Here is a 13,885-nt window from a genome sequence, read left to right as displayed (position 1 = left end):
TTATGTCTGCAGTGTGAATGTTGTTGTTGTTGTTGTGTGCCTTCAAGTCATTCCTCACTTACTGACACCCTATTATGAAGTTTTCTTGGCAGGTTTCGTCCGAGGGGAGGTTTGCCATTGCTTTTCCCTGAGGAGGCTGAGAGAGTGTGACTTCCCAAACGTCACCCCAAGTGGGTTTCTATGGCTGAGCCGGGATTCGAACCCAGTGTCCTGGTCCAGTGCTCAGACCACTTACATCTGTAGTTCTCAACCTGTGGGTTGCCACCCCTTTAGGCTAAGACCATCGGAAAACACATATTTCCAATGGTCTTAGTACCTGAGACAATCTTTATGGCTGGGAGTCACCACAACCTGTATTAAAGGAAGGTTGAGAACCACTGCCTTACATTGATAGTTATATCAATATTAATAGTAATAATGAGGAGGATGTTTATTTATAGCACCTTTTTCACGTAAGGAATTGTTAATGGCACCAGTCGGACACTCAGCACATGCCCAGAGGCACTTAGGATAAGCCATACCACTACAAAACAAAACAAAACACCTTCTGGGAGTGAAGAATGTTGTTTCAAATTCCTCTGCTCTCCCATCCATCCATCCATCCATCCATCCATCTATGCTCAAGAAGGGAGGAAAGTAAAAGCAGATCAAAAAGGAAGCCAAGGAGCTCTGCAGATGGCACAGAAATAATGCTGTGGGTGGTTTGTTTAATTCATTCATATCCTGCCTTTCTTCTTGCGCAAGGTAAGCAAAGTGGCATTTGCCCCCCCCCCCCCCCAGCACAGATTGTCTCTTGAAACAGGTGGAATACCCTCAAATCCTCCCCCTTGTTTGAATTGCAGGTCAAGTCGAATTAACATCCCTCTCTGGGTATTAAATCTTTCATCTAAAAAAAAAAAAAATACTGAGGAAGAATAAGCTCCCTCTGAATGTGCCCTTGACAGAAAGTGTCAAATCTCTTATCACAAACTTGGGTGAAAGGAACTGTTAGAGATGGCACTTTCCTTGCTAGCCTTATGTAAGCTGGACCGCAAGTGAAAGAACAGCTATATTCTCCCACAAGACGAACTCAGATTTCAGTGGGAGTTTTGAATAGCCTAAAATTCTTTCTTCAGAAAGGACATTTTCAACAGAAGAAATTAACCACTTGTGGATCCCTCGTTCTTTTGTGACTGGGCAGGAAAAGAGTAAAAGAAATAAAGTGAAGCAGTGTAGGGGAGGGGGCATGAATGGAACAATTGAGTAGCTAAATCTTGAGTTTGCAACATTTACTATGCCAGGTCAGCTTAGCAGCTGCATCTTAGATTTCTTGGCAGTTACACTCAGATGCAAATATTCTTAAAAGAGGGCTAAAAATCATGCCCTGTGAAAAGTTGTACTTAGTTGCCAAGAAGGTTCTTGCTTGGAACTTGAGGAGAAAATAGCCTTTTGCATGAAGTTCCACGACAGACTGGTGTGTGTGTGTGTGTGGGGGGGGGGGGATACAATGTTTTTGCCAATCAAATGCAATTAAATAGTAATTTTCACATATTTACAAGTGGTAAAAGTTTCCAGATCCTTTTTTCTTGGCTCATTAGAGAATGTGACATCAGAACTCAAGCACACATTAGAATTGCTTGTGACTTTCAAAGCTAAATAATTCCAGAACCTCCTAAAATTTAGGCGGATGGGAGGAGCGTGAAAAAAAATTAACTGTAACTTTATGTTTCCTACAGCAGCTTAATGTTGTCACTTTGTTTTATTTTTATTAACTGCCACAGGAGTTTAACAAGTCTCTCTGTTGCAACATGAAATGACATCACTTCTAAGTCTGGAAACAGATTTTTTCCAGGCTTCTTCCCCCCCCCCCTTTTTTTTTTTTTTTTTTAAAAAAAATATGACTCCTTAGAAAATAGCTATCTTATCTATGCAAAATCTATGTCAGAAGAAAAGCTGGTTAATTAAGGACAAATTGAGGTTTTGCTGCTTGTAAAGTGCCAGGAAAGTAGAAACATTCTGTGTAAGAGCCAAAGATTGACAGAAGAAGATCTTGTAGCATAGTCTTTTCCTGATGCGTTTTTTCTCATATATAAGCTCTTGACAGACGGAAATCTGGGGCTGTTATTCAAAGGAACAGAACAGGAAACAAGTGAAATTGAAAGATATAGCCATGTTAGTCTGTAGAATCGGTATGCAGAGATCTTGTAGCACCCTTGAGACTAATTGAAAGAAAGAAGTGGGCAACATGAACTTTTGTAGACTAAAGTCTGCTTCCTATGCATCTGAGGAAATAGACTTTAGTCTATGAAAGCCCATGCTTTCAGTTAGTCTCAAAGGTGCTACAGGAAACAAGTGAGTTCCTGTCCACATCTACAATCTTGGATACATTCTGTCCAGCTGACAGCCTCTTATCTTTGGGTAAGCAGCCTGGTTTGATCCATTGGCAACAATGGAAGAAGGATTAATATTTCCTTTGTGCAAAGAGAGGAATCTACACATAGTCTATTTCTTTTGGGACATAACTGATCATTTGCACAACATGTTTTCCCAGAGCATAGTGATTGTTTTTCAAGTTGTTGGGTGGCAGATATCATGAGGCATCTGTTTGTGTGAAAGAGTTGACCACACTTTGCCTCTCTTCATCGGTGTGCATTGGGGAAGCATTACTAATCCATGATGTTCAATGTGCACTAGCTGGTTTCACATGGAGTCTGTTGCATGCTGGTTATAACAATTACCAAACCTGGGAATGTTAATAATATAAACCAACTGTTTTCTGAGATGGTCTTGGAACCTTCTGAACTGAAAACATTCTGAAGCTGAATAAAGATTCCTTCCTGCTTAGAAATCCAAGGACAATATTCTCCAAATGTTGTTACTATGACCACACTTTAGAGTTAAATGAGTTTAACAGTCATTTCCTTCTTTGAGGGCACTTTGAGGGTAGGATCTCTGACAAAGAATTCTTAGTATGTTACCATACTTTACTCTCCAAGATTAAGGGGAAGGTAGACCTGAGCTAAAATGTCATACAGTCATAGAGCTGGAAGAAACCACAAGGGCAATCCAGTCCAACCCCCTGCCATGTAGGATTTCTTTTCATTTTCCAACAATGTTGCTGAGATGTTTCTTTTTCTTATCCTCCCAAGAAAAGGAAGGCCACTCTGTAGGATTTTCTCAGAATATTCCCCACCATTCTCAGAATATTCTCCACTATTTTTTTTAAAACCGTACCTGCCATTCTTACTAGCCCCACCATGTCCTGAAATGTTGCTAGGTATGGAAAGATACAAAATGGTACCCAGGGTGCATTTCCCACATTCTCCTTTTTGCTTACAGCAACACAAACCTTTATGAAAGGAAGAGGTTGTGCTATGACCATTACTGATGGTGAGTCCCACCACTGCTAAAATGTTGGGAGAATCTTTTCCCCTACCCACATGGGGAAAATCTGCTGAAATTTTTCCTTATTCTTTTACTTGTAAATAGGGTGGAAAAATTTGAGATGGCATTTGCACAGAGCTCTACCGGGAAGCCATGACATTTAAACTGGTATAGAACTGTTGTGCACATATGCCCTCAGACTGTATCTGTAGTGATTATATTGTTCAGAAGCAGAAAGAGAGATGAGATATGCCTAAAAGACTTCATAAAAATCATAGACCTGGAAGAATACCTAGAGTCATCCAGTCTAATCCCCTGCCATGCAGAAATCTACCTCTAAAGCACACCTGAGAGATAGCCATCTGACCGCTGTTTAAAATCTTTCAGGGAAGAATGCGTCTACCACTCTGCAAGGCAGTCTGTTCCCCTGTCAGACAGCTCTTACCATCAGGGAGTTCTTGCTAATGTTTAATCATAATCTTTATTATAATTGGAATCTATTGGTTTGGGTCCTGTCCTCTTAACACAGCAGGCAATAAGTTCATCCCACCTTTCCATGTCACTGACACCCCTTTAGATATTTAAAGATTGCACATCACTTTTTAATCTTCTTTCTTTCAGGCATTTCCAGCATTTCCAAAGAAACAGGGTTGTTCCAATACATTTTCCTGCCTGAGGTAAGGCAGCAAATAGTTGCCTCCAATACAGTGACTCAGGTCAAAATATATGGTACTACAAACTAGACTTATTTTGGCACTTAAGACAGGAAATCCCATAAGTGCTTCTCCCCTACCACACACTAACAGTAAACATACTATAATGACATATTCAATAACTAACCATTTGTTACCTTTTCATATCCTCTTTTTCATAACATGACCAAAAGGGAAAGTTATATGCCTTTTTATGATGTTCCTCAAGTTTGGTTTTCTGGGTTGGCCACCCCACTTGGTCTAATAATAAGTCTAGTGCCTCGCTAAAGAGTGGGAAGTAAGCATCTTTGTCTGTTTCTCTCTATTTCCAAGGACATTCTCTGTCATGAACATCTACCTAGGAATAAAGTCCACTGAACCTATATCTGTATAAACAAACATAAGACTTGGGTGTTCATTATCCCTTGCTTTCTGAAACCAGAGTAGAGAGACACATTCAGTTCCCTCTCTCTCATTCTCTCCCCCTCTCTCTCTTTTAGTGTGAGAGAATTGTCACCTTCTTTAGATTTCCTTCGTTGGCTTCATGAGAGTGGGTGTCTTCTTAACACTCCAGCTGCTAAAATGTTGAAGCAATCATTTGGAAACACATTTTTGATTTTATGATTATAGAGACAAAGCATTAAAAATATGACTGAAAACTAACCAAAATTATACATACATGCTATAAACAATTCCTCGCTCCTTTTTAAAAGGCACATCTTATTTTCTTGTCCTTTTTTAAAATAGAGCTGTCAAATTAAAAAGTAAAGATGAAGAATTAGTTATATAAATTGGTGCAGAATACTATGGGAGTTCTGATCTGTGAGTATGAAGAGGAAATTCAGATTGAAAAAGGAGAGTGCTAATTACATTTCACCCTTTCATTTAGACATTTAGAGATGGTTCTCATGACCCTAGCCATAATCTTGTGGGAGCTGTATCTCCATTGTTGTATCCTATGTGGGTGTCATGTGAATGATACATGATACTGTTTTATGATTGGTTTGATGAGCTGGTTCTCAGGAGGCACAATAGCAATAGCAAGTACATTTCTATATTGCTTATCAGTGCACTTAAGCACTCACTAAGTGATTTGCAATGTGTAAACTAATTGCCCCCAACAAGCTGGGTGCTCATTTTAGCAACCTCAGAAGGATGCAAGCCTGAGTTGAGCTTGACCCCCTGGCTGGTATTGAACTCGCAACCTTGCAGTTTGTGAGTGAGTGGCTGCAGTACAGGCTTCTAACCACTGCACCACCAGGGCACAATGAGGCAGTTACCACAGGCAGAAAGATTATGGGGAACAGGAACTGATGGAGGGGCAAACTGAGTGTGCCATATGAGCTTCTATGTAATTGTTCCCAGCCACGTGATTATATTATTGAAGGCAGAGTCCTAGCTTTATGGGGTCCTAATTCAGAGAAGCTGCTCCCACATTGATGTGATTGGGTATGATGGAAGCAAAACAGCTAGTCCAGAATTTAACTCAACCTCTTCTTTGTAGGGCTTTTATAGGCAATGAAAACCAATTACATTGAAGGGAAATATAAAAAGATTCCGAGGAGCAGCATTTGTGAAAGTGGGAATATTGAAGACATCATACACTATATACTACATTGTAGGATATATAAAACCCCAAGAGATAAGTTTCTGAAGAGAAGTTTAGAACCAAAATGACTTGGAGAAAATCACTTACTTGTTAACTAATACAATTAGGTCTGTTATGTTCAACACTGCTAGATTTGCTATGAAAGCAGCAAAACTTAGATAAGGCTTTGAGGATAAAGACCTGCATGGGAATGTGCAGTAAACAGATTCTATTAATTTGAATGGATTATGGAAAATTGTGATATGTTTTTGTATGAAACATTTTTTTCTAATTTTAGTGTAAACATATTGCTCTACATGTTATAGAGCTAATTGACTGTGGAAGTTTCAAAGAGTTTTAATTATTTTTGTAATTTTATGGCTATAACCTGTATTGTCATTAATAAACTGTACGTACGTAGAAGAATTTATTCCTGACGTATAAGCAGTTTCACAAAAATTGTCCCAAGCAGGGTGGGGTGGGGTGGGATGGGCTGAGAACTTACCTAACCACCTAACAGCTGCTTTGGTACTTATGGCTAAACATAAAACCCTCATTTCCCAAAAGGCAAGAGTGATGAAGTTAAAATAAATGTAAGTTGCCCAAATACAAGGCAAAAGTAGGCTCCAATACACATTCTGAAGATTAATGATGCCCAATCACAAATAATTTGGCTAAGTAACTAGATAGAAGGCACAGTTGAAGACTGGGGCCAATTGCAAAATCTAGTGCCCCCCCCCCCCCTTAAAACATGTGCCCACATGCGTGCATACACAAAATCCATTTTGCAAAAGGCAAATTAATGAGAGTTGGGATGGAAATAATATTTTAAAACATTTGAAAAAAATGGCTTTTTTTGAGGGTTTGGAAACCTTGACAAGGAGAATTCTGGACTGATGGGACAATTCACAATTCTGCAGAAAAAATTGCATGTGGGACTTTCATGCAGAAAATAGCATTTTATATGCAGAAACAACATCTGTGCAAAAATATTATCTTCTGTGGAAAATACACTGTTTCCTATATCCAAAAACAATATTTGAAGTCATGTGCAGAGTAAGTCACGAAAGACAGCTATTTCTGCATAGGAAGTGCCATTTTCTGTAAAACAAAAATATAAATAATTCTGTTTTATTCACAAAAGGTGCTGTGGGGAGATTGCAGAAAGACCCACATGTGAATTTTGTGCAGAATAAGTCAGAATCTGAAAACAGTAGTTTTCTAAAAAAAAAAAAAAAAAAAAAACTTTTCACAGCAGAAAGAAAGTTTCTAAAATTACTTGATGTTCCCTTTGAGAACGAAAGTAGCAACAAATGACCTCTCTCTCTCTCTCTCTCTCTCTCTCTCTCTCTCTCTCTCACACACACACACACACACACACACATCACAATCAAAAAAGAAGGTAAAAGAGATGTGGACTAGGCATAGGCAAAATCTAAGTGAAACATACCCACAGCCAGCCACACACCAGAGACAAAAGCAACCACCTTTATTTCTGTCAGACTGTTTCTTAGGACGTTCTCTGCCACTTTCCAATAGACCTTTTTTATTTTTTTTTTCTGGGTGGGTGAGTGTACTTCAAATGAAACTACTGGGCTGCAGCTACATGTCATTTTTGTTTTCTAAGAATACCTCGGGGAACTATTCTTGGAAATGACTATGGCATTGGAGGTCAGTGCTTCACCTTGCAGTGTGCCAGCCTCACAGATTAAAATAATTAAAAATCAAGAGGCCCAGAGAGCTTGATGTATGCTACACAAGGTATTTGTAAGCACAACTTCTGTGTTTGTAAGCACAATATCTGGGCACTCCAGAAGTTCCAACACTAGGCAGCCACTCAGTTTCGACCCTGTTGAAGTGCTTGCGCAATTAATTTCCATTTTGGATAAGCAATTAATCCCCACCTCACTTTTTTCCTTCCTTCCACGAGACCCACAAGTTTCAAATTACACTACAGATAAATATACCTTTAAAAAAAATTTTTAATAGTGTCTAATTCCAGAAGCCTTCTTGGAATCTTGGAACCCTAGGAAATGGGCTAGCCTTTAGTTAATAATAATGGGTTGTATCCAGTACTGTATCTAATGCTGCAGTGCTTGGTCAAATGAATACCCCCACCTTCCCAGTATTTCCAGTCCCAGGAATTCTCCAAAGGCCTCTGCTGAAACGTGAGGGATGGAAAGGAAAGTCCTGGGATACAGTGCAGGGAGAGCAACAGGATGAAGAAATTGCCAAAATTAGGCAGGATTTTTTAACCAGTGTAACATTGCCTGCTAGGGGTGACATAAAAAAATGAATGAATAAATAAATGTGAGAAGCATGCCAGGGATGACACTTAGTGATGTCACAGGGCAGACCCTGTTAATGTCACAGGTAGAAGCCTCAGCTGATGATGTCAAGCATCTGCTACCAAGTAACTAAAACTTTACCCAACTCTGTTTTAAACACCATTCCAAGCACTACTTTTTATGGCTCATGGGGCTTGTAGGCCTATGAACAAAACTTTTCCAAGCTCTAGAAAAAAATATAGATTTTCCCTAGGTATGTTATAACACCTTTTCATGCATTTATTTTAACACATAGGCATTATGGTCCAACTAAAGAAACTTTTCTATGCACAAAGTTTTGTACCTATTAACAAGAGCCACTTACTGGCAATTTTATTTTTCAGCTCAGCTTTTGGAATCATCCCTCATCCTCAAAAAAAATCATCATAATAATGCTACTAACAATCACCAGATTATTAAAAGAAAAGAAATGGGTTTGTCAGAACACTTGATTGTGCTGATGAATAACCAAACTCAGGACAAGAGGCCAGTGTCAGGACTCCTAAAACACAAATAAATGGTTTTGAGAACAAAGCAAGACTAAGCACTCTCTAGGATCCAAAATGACTAAACTGAGGCTATAGTTGAGACACTGTGATTCATTAAAGCCTATAATGACCCAGTAAAGAGGAAGGCTGCATTAGAGATGAATAGAGTCAATCCAGGAGGACAAAGGGGTGAAACAGATGGGCAAAATAAAGTGATTTCCAGCTGCTTTGAAGGCAGGGCATTTAGATGGTGCATGTATTGAAAGCGGCTAGAAACCTGACTGAAGCCATGCTCTGGGGCTAAAAACCAGAGCAAAAAGAAGCCAGGGTAGTTTGACTGAAGGTGGAAAATGTGCACCATTGCTGCTGCATAGAAACGCCCCAATGAGAGTGTGGGGCTGTGGCAAAGCAAAGAAATAAAAGTGTGACAACTCCAATGAATGTAATTACAATATACAAAAACCACACAGTCCAATGGGGGGCATGGGGTCATTATCCTAAGGACTGGCCATGTGCTAGGATAGCTTCTCTAAGGCTGCATCTGCACTACAGAAATAATCGAATTTGTCACGACTTTAACTACCATGGCTCATTGCTATGGAATTCTGAGAATGGTAGTTTTGTGAGATATTTAGCCTTCTCTATCAGAGAGCTCTGGTACCACAACAAACAATAAATTCAAGAATTCCATAGCACTGGCAGTTGAAGTGGTGTCAAACCGGGTTATTTCTGTAGTGGGGATGCAGCCTTATAGCAGATGATTATTATTATTATTATTATTATTATTATTATTATTATAATATACTGCCTTTCCAAGGATCAAGGCGGTTTACAAATTAGATAAACAGATACATAAACAAATAAAGCCTCAGCTGCCTTTACTAATCTTCCCCTAAAGTGGATACTATTATTTTGTACCCTTCCCATAAAGTTTACTAGCACTGAGGTTTTGGGGGCTACCTTCTCACAAGGCAGTACAAACCATCATCAGCACTGCCAAACTCTAGCCCTGTGTTGGCAAACCTATGGCATGCATGTTGTCTCTGGCATGCAAAGCCATCTCAGAGGGCACACAGTGGCCACAGCAAGGGGGGCAGGGTGGTGAGAATGGCAGCCCTGGGTCCTTGCTGCACCCCAGTTCTCCTGCGGAAAACTGAGGGGTGACAAGGAGAGATGGTGTGCAGCCCCTCTGAGCAGAAGCCCCAGCCCTTCTAACTAGAAGCCCACCCCTTATAGCCAGAAGTGCTTCCCCTTCTGGCTGGACGTCCCACCCCTCATGAGATACAGTTCCCTGGGGGACACCATTAGCCCCCCCTCCTCCTCCCATACTTGGCGGGGGTTGTCTTGGCAAGTTTCATTAGAGGCGGGTTGACATTGCCATCCTCAGAGGCTGAGACAGTGTGATTTGCCCAAGGTTACCCAGTGAGTTTTTGTGGCTTCATGGATAAGTGAACCCTAATCTCCCAGAGAACTAATCACAACAAACCTGTTACAGAATTTTCTTAGCAAGATTTGTTCAGAGAGGTTTGCCATTGACATCTAAAGCAGAAAGAGTGTGATTTGCCCAAGGTTATCCAGTGAGTTTCTGTTTTAAACCACTACACCACACTGGCTCTTGCTGGTCATATAGCAAAGCACTGTAACATCCAAAATCCACAAAATAGTGATATTCAGACACTGATGTTAGGGCTGCATCCCCACTGCAGAAATAATCCAATTTGATTCTGATTTGACTGTCAGAGCTAAATGCTATGGAATCCTGGGATCATAAAACATGGGTTGCCTGATATTGGGAGCTATACTTTTCCAGATAGTCTGGATGCAAGCCCATGTTTTCTTAGTTAAGCATTGTGCAATTAATCTGACCAGGATTTCTACATAATTTTGTCAACAGAAAATGTTTTATTTTTCTATCAATAGCATTCAACAGAAATGAATATTGATCCAAAGAATCATTGGCATAACATACAAATCCTTTTTATTTTCTGCTTTTTCTAGAATCGTATTAATTTCCAGTGGGTGCCTCTTTTTATTCCTTTGATAGCTATCAGATTTACCTGCACAAAAGACATGTGCTTACTATGGAGATTATTGCACATCATTTTTGCCTGATCCAGGCATGGGCTGGAAACGGGCTTGAACAGGTGTTATTGCACAGGGAAACACCACCGTTGCTGCTGGGAGACTATATGCCTTCCTCCAGCTGCGCTTTGCCCACTGATTATGAAGGATGGAAAGCTTTTGTCTTTTAAAATCGGTGGGTAAAGCATGGCTGAGGGATGGCTTGTAGTCTCCAGGTGGCATCTGTGGTGTTTTCCTGTGTGATAGTACCCATTCTCACCTGTTCAAGCCCATTCCCAGCCTTTGCCTGGATTGGGCAAAAAATGATGTGTGATAATCTCATATGACTTTAATTGATTGTGGATATCTAGAAATATTTCTATTAACTCTTGCTTTAGGATCGTTCTACATCAAGGCGCATCAACATCAAGTGTGGTTTGCTACAACAGCCATCTACATATCACATTGGCTGACATAATGGTTGGCAGCCTGGTTTAGTGTTGAGTGTTAGGAAACAGACTTTCCCCATTGGCTCAGTCAGTTTCTCCTTTTCCATTGATGAATAGCCTCTTGATGAACCGGAATGTTTCAGTTCCTGTTCATACCAAGTTACTGATGACAATGTGGACCACAAAAGGTTTGATTGTGTGTTGAAAGCATATTGAAAGATTCTGATTGCTGGTAAACACTGTCATGAACACTTCTGGATAGTCTGAGATTTGATGTATGTCAAGAATTGTGCTCTAGACTCAATATTTAGCTCTCTCTGTCAGCTGAAAGATATATATTCAACCCTCTTAACTGTCATTTATGAAAACTGCAGCTCTAAATCACTGTTACACAGTTGGACACTGCTGCATGCTATATTTTCCAGGGCTTATAATAGTAACAGAGTAGATAAATCTCATCTTAATACGTACTATGTACAGTTATTAGAATGAAGGTTATAAAGCAGTCAGTTAGCTTAGCAAACCTTGAATCAGGACCAAATGATAAAACAGAATTATGATAGTTGCCTTATTGAGGCATTATTTTCCTGGTTTGGTTCAATGTGTAAATAGGAGAAGTCCTAGATAATCCGATGAGGGGAAGTTCCAGTTATCATGAAGAGATCATGTATGTACAAGAGCCCTTACTTTCCAGCATCTCTGTTTTTGTAAAATGTCTCCACATGGGCAGGAATGTCTCATCAGATTTGTCATTTTCCATGTGAGAAGAGTGATGATGGAGTGAGGAGCAGGGTGAGGTCTTCATCGCTTTGCATGTTGATTCAAACCAAGCATATAACATCTGAACAGGCCTGTGGTATCATGTGATATGTTGAGGGAATGTGTTAGACAAAGATGGCACATGCTTGCATTTTCAGAGAGCTGGAAATTCCTTGCCAAGTGATCACTGCCGTGTTTTGCAGATGTAAGGAAAGTGGTGATTCGGTGAGCCTGTCTGCATGGCAGGCTGGTAGAGATCAAATAATGCTTCCTCATGTGAACATGAATGTACTCCTGTTGTAGCTATAAAGCAGGGGTGGGAATCATGCAGCTCTCCAGATGCTGTTGGACTGCAGTTCACAACACTCCTCATCATTGATTATACTAACTGTATAAGCTTGCACTCCAGTTGGGGGCTGCACAATTAGCCCTCCTCTGTAAAGATTGTGATTATAGGAGAAAGGTAGAGGACACAAAGTATGTAACCTCTGGGGTTGGCAGCAAAAAGCACATTAGAGCTAAAAGAAAAATAATCTTTTCTTCAGGTGAGCACATGTCCATCCATTTTTTTTATTATTATTCACCCGCATGCTAGGAGGCACTAGCTTGTTGCATTCTCCCAGAGTAGCTGAACCCAACATTATAGTAAAGCTAAGTAAGCCTGAATTCTCTTTCCCCTTACATGATCCCTCAATATTCAGACATTTGTGAGAATTCTCATACTTTTGAAAATGTGGAAGGAGGTAAACTGGGGATTAGGGTACTGGACCACCTCTTCAGATCAAATGTTTTCCATGTTTCAGATGCAGGAATATGATTTATATTTTAAATGCTTTGGATACAAGGATGCACACATCTAGTTTAATATTAAAATCAATATAAAAATGTTGGCAGCAATTTACCTAAGAATGTTTAGAAAACAAGAACTGGGGAAGAGGATGCTCACACATTCATTTTGATTTTATCCAGAATCAACACCATTTGTTCACTCAGCTATTACACAGAAAATTGAGATTGTTACTATCAAATTGCTGCACTTTCTGGGCTCAATCTATTGGTTAGTCCCAACTACAGTAGTTCCATTGAATCAATTGTGGAATGCTAAGCCAGCATTTAGGTAAATCCCAGTGATTCAATGGATCTGCTTTAGTTGGCACTAATCAATATAGAGGATTTAAGTCTCTGTTTTGAGACTAGATTCGTGGTAGAAATTTTCTGATAGGAAATGCAGTGGCAGTTCCTCTTCATTATGAGTGGCAAAGGATTACTGATGGACCTACCAAACAAACAAACAAAAAGATCTATGAGTTATTTCTCTCTCTCTCTCTCTCTCTCTCTCTCTCACACACACACACACACACACACACATCCCTAGACAATTTCTAGGTTGCATTGGACTAACTGTAGGGTATCTATCCTCCTGTAGTTTGAAACAATATTGAGCTTCATACTCACTCAACTTGGTAGCTTGGACTGTTGCCACAGAATGTAAATGGTGGAGGCAGAAAGCCAAAGTACCTGCTTTCCATAACAATTGAAGTACTATGAACTTTGATGCTTCAAGAGGAGTGAGGGCTGCTCTGTATCCTCCCATTAATAGTTAGCAGAGGCTGTAATAATTTCCTTATATTAATTCTGTAAGAACTGGTGAAGAAAGCTGATAGAAAGAAACTCAACTCATTTGAGATGTGGTATTAGATGAGTGCTAAGGGTAAAATGGACAATCAAAAAGACAAACAAATGGGTCCTAAAACAGGACAAGCTTGACATCTCCCTGGAAGCCAAGATGATTAAATTGAGGCTGACATACTTTGGCCAAGAAACAAAGGAAGTGACTGCTCTGGGCAGCATTTGCTGAGGGGGAACAGTAGCATTTCTACCACTATGGGCTGAAGCAGGTGGCCCAGAAGGAATGACCTCCAGCTGCTCTGGCCACAATTGCTCTGGGACTGCTGCAACTGCACAGCCCACTCCTGAAAGGGCCACCACTGTGGTCCCAAATAGGCTGCTGGCAGGAGCAAATTAAATCCACTTCTTTTCCTGGCAACGTCAGGCTTTGGGCAGCCTTGGAGTGGCTTCTGGCCCCTTTGGGGACATGCGTCATCTAAACAACACACACCCAAAGGGGCCAGAAGCCACTTTTTTAGGCCTGTCTGTT

General features: G+C 40.2%; 1 protein-coding gene across 1 annotated transcript in view; it reads left to right on the top strand.

The window, feature by feature from the left end:
* Positions 1 to 13,885, top strand: part of LOC149314495 (spondin-1) — a 437,456-nt gene that overhangs the window by 1,046 nt on the left and 422,525 nt on the right. The gene's annotated exons all lie outside the window — the stretch shown is intronic.

The sequence above is a fragment of the Sceloporus occidentalis genome, unplaced genomic scaffold (assembly GCF_023333645.1).
Source record: "Sceloporus occidentalis isolate IW3139 unplaced genomic scaffold, rSceOcc1.0.p SCAF_4, whole genome shotgun sequence".
NCBI lineage: Eukaryota > Metazoa > Chordata > Lepidosauria > Squamata > Phrynosomatidae > Sceloporus > Sceloporus occidentalis.
Note: the sequence above shows the minus strand (reverse complement) of the source record. Positions and strands in the feature narration are given on the sequence as shown.